The following is a 7,046-nucleotide window of genomic DNA, read 5'->3' on the forward strand; positions in this document are numbered from 1 at the left end:
GAAATGGATTCAAATAGAGTTCATCTTTAAGTCCCGCGGTGGTCGATGGTGGGGGAGTGTTGAGGAACATCTCAGGTTCGGTCTTCTCTGGTCCACAGTTGGACGACACATCACATGATCACCGTTTCATCACCGTTTCATCACCGTTTCATCACCGTTTCATCACCGTTTCATCACCGTTTCATCACTCGTCTACAGTCTCTGTTTTAAACACGGTTCTATTTCCTTATTTCAAAATAAAAGGTTTCATCTTCAGTTACTGTGTTTCTTCTCGTACACAGACGTGAGCGGCCGTGAAACTCTGTGTCAGCGACTCCAACGAGCAACAAAACGTCGGGAGAGTAAATATAAATACACAAAACGTCCGGAGAGTAAATATAAATAAATAAATAACTTTTAGTTCATCAGATGTTGTAGACGGAGGAAAAAAAGGATATTTTTTCTTTGATATTTTTCTTTAATTAAAAGGCCTCTAATTAATGAACCTTTTTTCTAATGTGTGACCGCTGACTGACGGTCACTTCCTGTCCTGTTTCTGCAGCCTCACTCTTCAAACCATAACCTACTGTTTGTGTCTCAGTGAGGAGGAGACGACGTGGGTTCTGAGAAATCACAGCAGAGAGATCAGAAACTCGTTTCTCCTCGGCTTTTTTATTGTTTTTATTTTTTCTTGACTTTCTCAGCGTGGAGTGCGAGCGTTGAGAGCGTTTTTCTCGGTGCTTTGTACGGAGATAAAGCAGCCGAGCCTTGTCCTCACTCTGTCATATCTGAAGCATCTGTGGCTCCGCACAAACTTCTGACCTACTTTTTGAAGTGAGGAGGTCCGAGGGTGAGGAGGAGCGCTTCGCCTCCGGCGTGGAGAGCTGTCTCAGATGTTCTCTCACTGCCAGCCTTTCTCTCAGCCCACCTGGACCACAACAACTCTGTGGTCAGTCTGGACCTGTGACCCGGCTGGACACAGGAAGATGTTCACACACCCACTCTTCTTCTTCTTCTTCTTCTTCTTCTTCAGTGGGTTAAACACAGCTGAAAGAATGACGATGTTTGTGTGGTCCAACATAAGGTCAGCTTCTCTTCTTGTTTGACCAGGATGTGGGCCATATCCTGGATACTAGTCCATGTGGACCAGATGGGTGTGTACAGTATACTCCATAGTACTGTGGGTTTGTTTTAACACAAGCATCTTTGGACTGAAATAGATGAAGCGTAGGTCTGGGATGTGGTCCACATGTTAGACACCACAAGTGGACCAGTCATTTTTCTGTAAAAACTACGACCTCAAGATCATGACCCAAAGTTTTAATCTTCTTTTTGCGTACCATACGGTCAGCTGTGCATTGACAGCAGAGATGAGCCCAACATTCTGTATCCCAGATGTGGCCCACATGGGTTTCTCAGGTCTTGTATATGGTTAGTGGGCTGGAGGAATTTAGTGTCCAATTGATTGGGATGTGACCCGCATTCTGTCTCCTAGATGTTGGCTAAACCAGTTTTTCTGGTCCACAGTAAAAAGAGATAAGCAGGCTTTAGTTGATATGTGGCCCACATTCTAGGCACAAAATGGAAGCCCATGGCTTAAGCGGGCCACCTGATCAGGTTTCCCACGTGGGATCCTTCACATGATTGGTCCTTTCACCTGTATTTGTTTCCTACAGATTTGTAATTAGCAGCTGTCTGTGGGCAGCATGAGTCAGGAGTGGGTTTTATTGGAAGATCAATGTTGGTTTTCCTGGTTATTGTTCCAATTTCCTCCTCAGTCACGGAGAAGCTGCGCCTGATCCTGACGTTCTCTTCTTCTTCTGCTGCTCTCCTGAAACAGACTTCCTGTGCTGGGCTGAAATGTTGTTTTTAAAAGCTGGAACTGTGGCCTGTGACCCAGAAGCAGCCTTGGCCCATGTGGTATTCACGGTGATTTTTGGGTCAGATGGAGTTCTTTTCACTCGTGCTGTTAAAGACGTTTTAACAGAGAGAAAATTCTGTTTCGCTTAAAGAAGAAATTACTTTCTTAAAAGCGGAGTTCATTTTCCTCTCACCAGGTCAGATTCAAGAATTCTTCCGGCACTTTCAAGGTCCATTATCAGGCTTCTCCAGCACCTGGCAGCTGTGGTGAATCACATTTTAGGAGGGTTTCAGGCAGATTACAGAACCGCAGGAGAAGGGTTTTATTCTACATTTCCGTTCTGAGTTTTCTGATTAAATAAGAAAACATTACAAGGGTGGGATTTTATTTTTGAATCAAACAGAGTTAGAGGTAGAAGTTTACCATTCAATTTTTAATCAAAACAAAAAGCAGGTATTCACCGGACCTACAGGTGATGACGTGTCGTATCTCATCCAGAAAATTCACCTTTGTGCAGATTCCAGAAATCCAAATTCCATCATTTCCCACTTCGTCACTAAATCCATTCACAGCCAAACAGCCCACGTCCAACCATATGGTGTTTAAAGACGTTTCATCATCAGAATGTGTGAGGAAACAGATTTTTACCAAATTACATCAGAACGGAACCAAATAGACTTTGATGATTTCAAAACGTAGCCTGTGGTTTAAGAAGTCCACCACAAACCGACGCTAGGACACGAGACGATGAGTATCGAAATTAAAGTTTTGTCTTTTTAATCAGTATCTTATTTTGAAAATCTACAGCTGCAGCATTTAGTTTCCTAAATGGCCGCTCGATAAATTAGCATATTCCTTTTGTTTTAGAATTCCTGCTTTTGAGGATTTTTTTTTTTTTAAATTCAAAGACAGATGTAGTGTCACCGTTGTTCCAGCAGGTGATTACAGCGTCGTTCAGCTTCTCGTTAAACTGCTCCTCTGAGGATCATCTAACATTTACGATCTGAGCAGCCACTTAGCGCCGGTGCGTGATGTGACGCCGGCATCAAACGCTCTGCTTGCTCACATTCCGACGTTAGTGACGCACATTTGATTCAACAGCAACTCGTTTTCGACTCCATTCGTTCGTCCTTGGTTTTTTATGACACAGAAACGACTGCGGGTCCTACGGCGTCCATGTGCAGATAGTTCCTCTTAGTGTCATTATTTACTTATGAAAAACCAGTTTGATGAAGCAGATGTTAGCGTTAATAATTCAAAAATAAATGCTGGTATTAGCGTTAAATAATACCTGTTTCCAGTTTTTATTTAAAATTGTTTTTGATTGGAAGGAGACACTTTTAGTCCACACTAATTTTCTAACTTTTTTCTTCTGAACGTCAGCACTGTTTCTGCCCCTTCTCTGTGTTTCCTTTTTTTTTCTGTTGACTGTGATCTGGACTGTTGAAAAACAGCCCAACAGGTGGCACTAATGCAGCTCAGAAGATTCAGACCTGCTGTTAAAGATCCACGAAGAATAGAGGCTGGTAGCATTGTTTGGGGCTAGCTTAGCCTAGCTAAGGTGAAGACTGACTTTCAAAATAAAACACCCGCTGCTGTTTAGCATCGATGCTAATTTAACTTCTGTAAATCTAAAATCTTTGTTAGCATCTGTGTTCTGTTTTCATTGGTGGTTTTGAGAAAGTTTGTGGTCACTCTCATTAGCACACTCTGCTGGAGGAAATTGCTATAATTTTCAGAAATGAACTCTCACTCTGAGGATGATGATGATGATGATGACGAAGGATCGCCTCCCCATTATCATCAGACGGTGTTAGCCTCAGCTCTGTGTGATCATGTGACCTCGTGTCAACAGAACAGTAATTACAGTGGAGACTGTTCCCTCACCTCCGTCGTCCTCACGCTCACACCTGTAATTTACTCTGCTCTGCTGTGGAGCTTCATTATCTTCATCACAGCCCTGATCCAAACTCAGACAAACACCACTCAGTTCCTCCGACCCAAACTCCAGAGTCCTCACTGTTGGACTTGGTACAGTTTGAACAGTTACAGAACGACAAACAGTACCACAGGACTACCGTCCTGGTACCGATTCAGAACTGTAGCCGATCAGTTCTTACCTGTTCAACCACCTGGGTGTTTGACAAACGCTCTCTGTCGTCATAACAACAACAACAACAACAGACGTGTGTGCTGAAGAATCCGTCCCTAAAGTCCAGTTGTCTTCATGGAGAGGATTAGTCTGACGACTGATGGACTGTGTCTCTGAGGGACTGCCCCGGGGCGGAGGACAGACTAATTACCCCCTCCTCCCTGCCTCATCCTCCTGTTTGTCTCCCTCCCTTCTCCTCCTGCCTCTGGTCATTTATTGTTTTTGGTTAAAGTTGCTGCTCATACTGGTACTTTTCTCTGTTTGTAATATTTGTTCAAAATTATATACATATATATAGAAGTTAACTGGACGCTTCACTCTCTGGGTTTTTGTCAAAGATAATTATCGGAGGGTAAAAATGCCTGGTGACAGTTTATAGGACTTTTCAGTAGTCACTCACAAAGGGCTTCACTAAGTGTAGGCCTACTGATCACAACTGATCACAGCAACAGTTCAGCATAACTGATGCTGGGAGCCAGGACAGGGCAGGGAAGTGACTGCACAATACAGAGTAATAATGATATTAATAACAGAATGAATAATTATAATAATCACCTTCCTGGCAGCTGCATGTGTCCTTGTCATTTATCATTAAACTGCCCCCCCCCCCCCCCCCCCCCCCCCCCCCCCCCCCCCCCCAGCCCATCCCCCCCCCCGCCCACAGACTGTTCCTCTCGCGGCGTTTCTTTATCTTCCACGTGAAGCAGAAACAGCGGTAGAAAGAATTAGAGCAGGTTTCAAAAAGCATTTTTCATGACCCGCCTGAACCTGCTGTATATAAATGACGTGTAACCTCGGGCGCAGCTTCAGGGGAGGCTCAGGCAGGTGCTGTTAAAATCAGAAATTTCCCTGCTTCACTTTGAGAATGTGAGAGATGGAAATCTGTGTTTTGCATTTGACAGTACAAATGTTCCAGGTACCGACTCTTGTCACTTTGAGCCGTCACCGTTCGGCAGATTTAGGTTTGACGGCTCAGCACGGGGACCAGAGGATGCTGGGACATAAATGTAAATGTGTCACTGAGGATTCCCGGGAACGTCGTGATGTCGCAGTGCTTTACATTTACATCTCCTTCAGAGTCAGAACAGTTCCATAAAAAAAGGCTCCTGTCAGAGAGGAACCGGCGGAAAAGAACCGGTGAACGATGATGCTGAGGAACTGTTAATATAGAGAACAGAAACACATGGTGTTGGCCCACGTCGGGAGCCCACATGTAGGCCACATCTGAGAGAGATGTAGACCAATGGTTATCCATCCATTCATCCATCCAACCATCCAACCAGTGTTGGACCAGACATGTCCACTAGGGGTGTGTGTTGGCAAGAATCTGTTGATACGATACGTATCAGGATATATTGTGATATGTTGCGATACCACAGTCACAACGATATATTGAGGTGCCCCCCCCATTTGGAATTGATTCACTAGAGAAGAAAGAAAAGAAAAATAAATGAACCAACACCAGGACTATTGGACTGTGAGTTGGTAACTGACGGAGGAGATTGATACAGGATCAGGAAATGGAATATTACAGTATATTAGTGCATTAATATTTCAGATATTTTCTTACTCCTCTACATTTACAGGATCCTGGACCTTTGGGCTTTATTTCAGCAGCTGTCCGGCCCAGACAGAATTACGGGTCATATTTTTGGACTCACTGTTGGACCAGACACATTTCTGTCTCTGGGCAAAAAAAAAAAAAAAAAAAAAAAACCCCAAACCTCGTTGTTACATTTTCTTAGCAGTTTGAGTTTGAGCCCAAAGTCTGGAAACTTTCCGACGGAGTGGAATCTAGATCAATCCTAAAATAATTTCTGAGGACTGTGACTGTGTCGCTGTAGTAAATTAATGACCAACTTTAAAATCTTTCTGATGAATGTCCTGTTCTGGCTGGATAATGAAATACCTGCAGCCTGCAGCCATTCCCTTCATAATTAGTCCAGTGAAGTCATGTCTCTTTGGGGGAAATAAAACCCATCATTTATCTGTCAAACACAGAGGAGGACTCACTGCTGATGATGGAGATTTGCTCTTTTTTTCAAAAACGTCTCAGCCCAAAAGTGGTCTGGAAAATCAGACCAGAACCACCATCGGTCATCGCCGCGTCCATCACCACGTCCATTCATCTGGGGTTAATGAGCTGGATTGGCAGAAGTTACCTGCAGCCAGAGCTAATTTTAGGCTCGGACTCTGAACAAATTTCATTTTTAATGTTCACAGATTTTCACTTTTTTTTTCTTTTTTTTTTTAATCCAAGGACTTTTTCTTTTCTTTAAATCCATTTCCAAGGTCTTCTGTTCTAGTTCTGTTTTTTTTATCAGCACTTTGACAGATAAGAAAAGAAAAATATGCATTTTTAATGAAATATTCATTCATCTGTAAACATTTTTCTGTCTTATGACATTCACTATTGTTGTTATTTATATATGGATATTATGTTTGTTTGTGTTTTTTTACTTTATGTATGACATTTCTCACTGTGACGTTTGTTTGTTTCTCACTCATTTAATTTATTTTATTTCTTTTTCTGTTTTGCCTCCAGATTCCTGTTATCCTCCGTGTCTCAGGCTGAGTCTCAGATCCTGGAGTCAACGCTGTCAGTGTGATTCTACGTGAGTACATCACATGACACACACACACACACACACACACACTCACACTCGAAGGAGTCGAACGTTGAGCTGATGTTGAGAAGTTCAGTCGTTTGGAACTAATGGTGCGGTCACCGCTGCGAACATCCACGGTGACACTAACAGGTCTGAGCTTCTGTTCCCGTGGAGACGGACGGACGCGGACGGCGTGAAGCCTTTTCCTGCTCTTTATTTTTCCTCATGGTTTAGTCGTTTCTACATCATCACGCCTCGCGTTACTCCCCCGGTCAGACAGGTGTCTCCAACGAGTCAAAAAACACCAAATGGAAACAAAAGGAAAACAGGTGGAGAAATTAAACAACAAACAACAGAAAAACAAAAATGAATCTGAACGACAGCTGATGGAAAATCAAACAATGTTTCAGTTTAAAATCCAAATATTTCTGCAGTTCAAAAACCT

At 43.1% G+C, this 7,046-nt stretch overlaps 1 long non-coding RNA gene across 3 annotated transcripts in view; it reads left to right on the forward strand.

Moving 5' to 3' along the window:
• LOC112486890 (uncharacterized) overlaps nt 1–7,046 on the forward strand; it is an 87,321-nt gene that overhangs the window by 63,817 nt on the left and 16,458 nt on the right. For all 3 annotated transcript variants that reach the window (XR_003049452.1, XR_003049451.1, XR_003049453.1), the window contains exon 6: nt 6,538–6,607. This is a non-coding gene — a long non-coding RNA (uncharacterized LOC112486890). The remainder of the gene's footprint in view (nt 1–6,537; nt 6,608–7,046) is intronic.

This window comes from Cynoglossus semilaevis, chromosome 3 (genome assembly GCF_000523025.1).
Source record: "Cynoglossus semilaevis isolate Cse_v1.0 chromosome 3, Cse_v1.0, whole genome shotgun sequence".
NCBI classification, from domain to species: Eukaryota; Metazoa; Chordata; class Actinopteri; order Pleuronectiformes; family Cynoglossidae; genus Cynoglossus; species Cynoglossus semilaevis.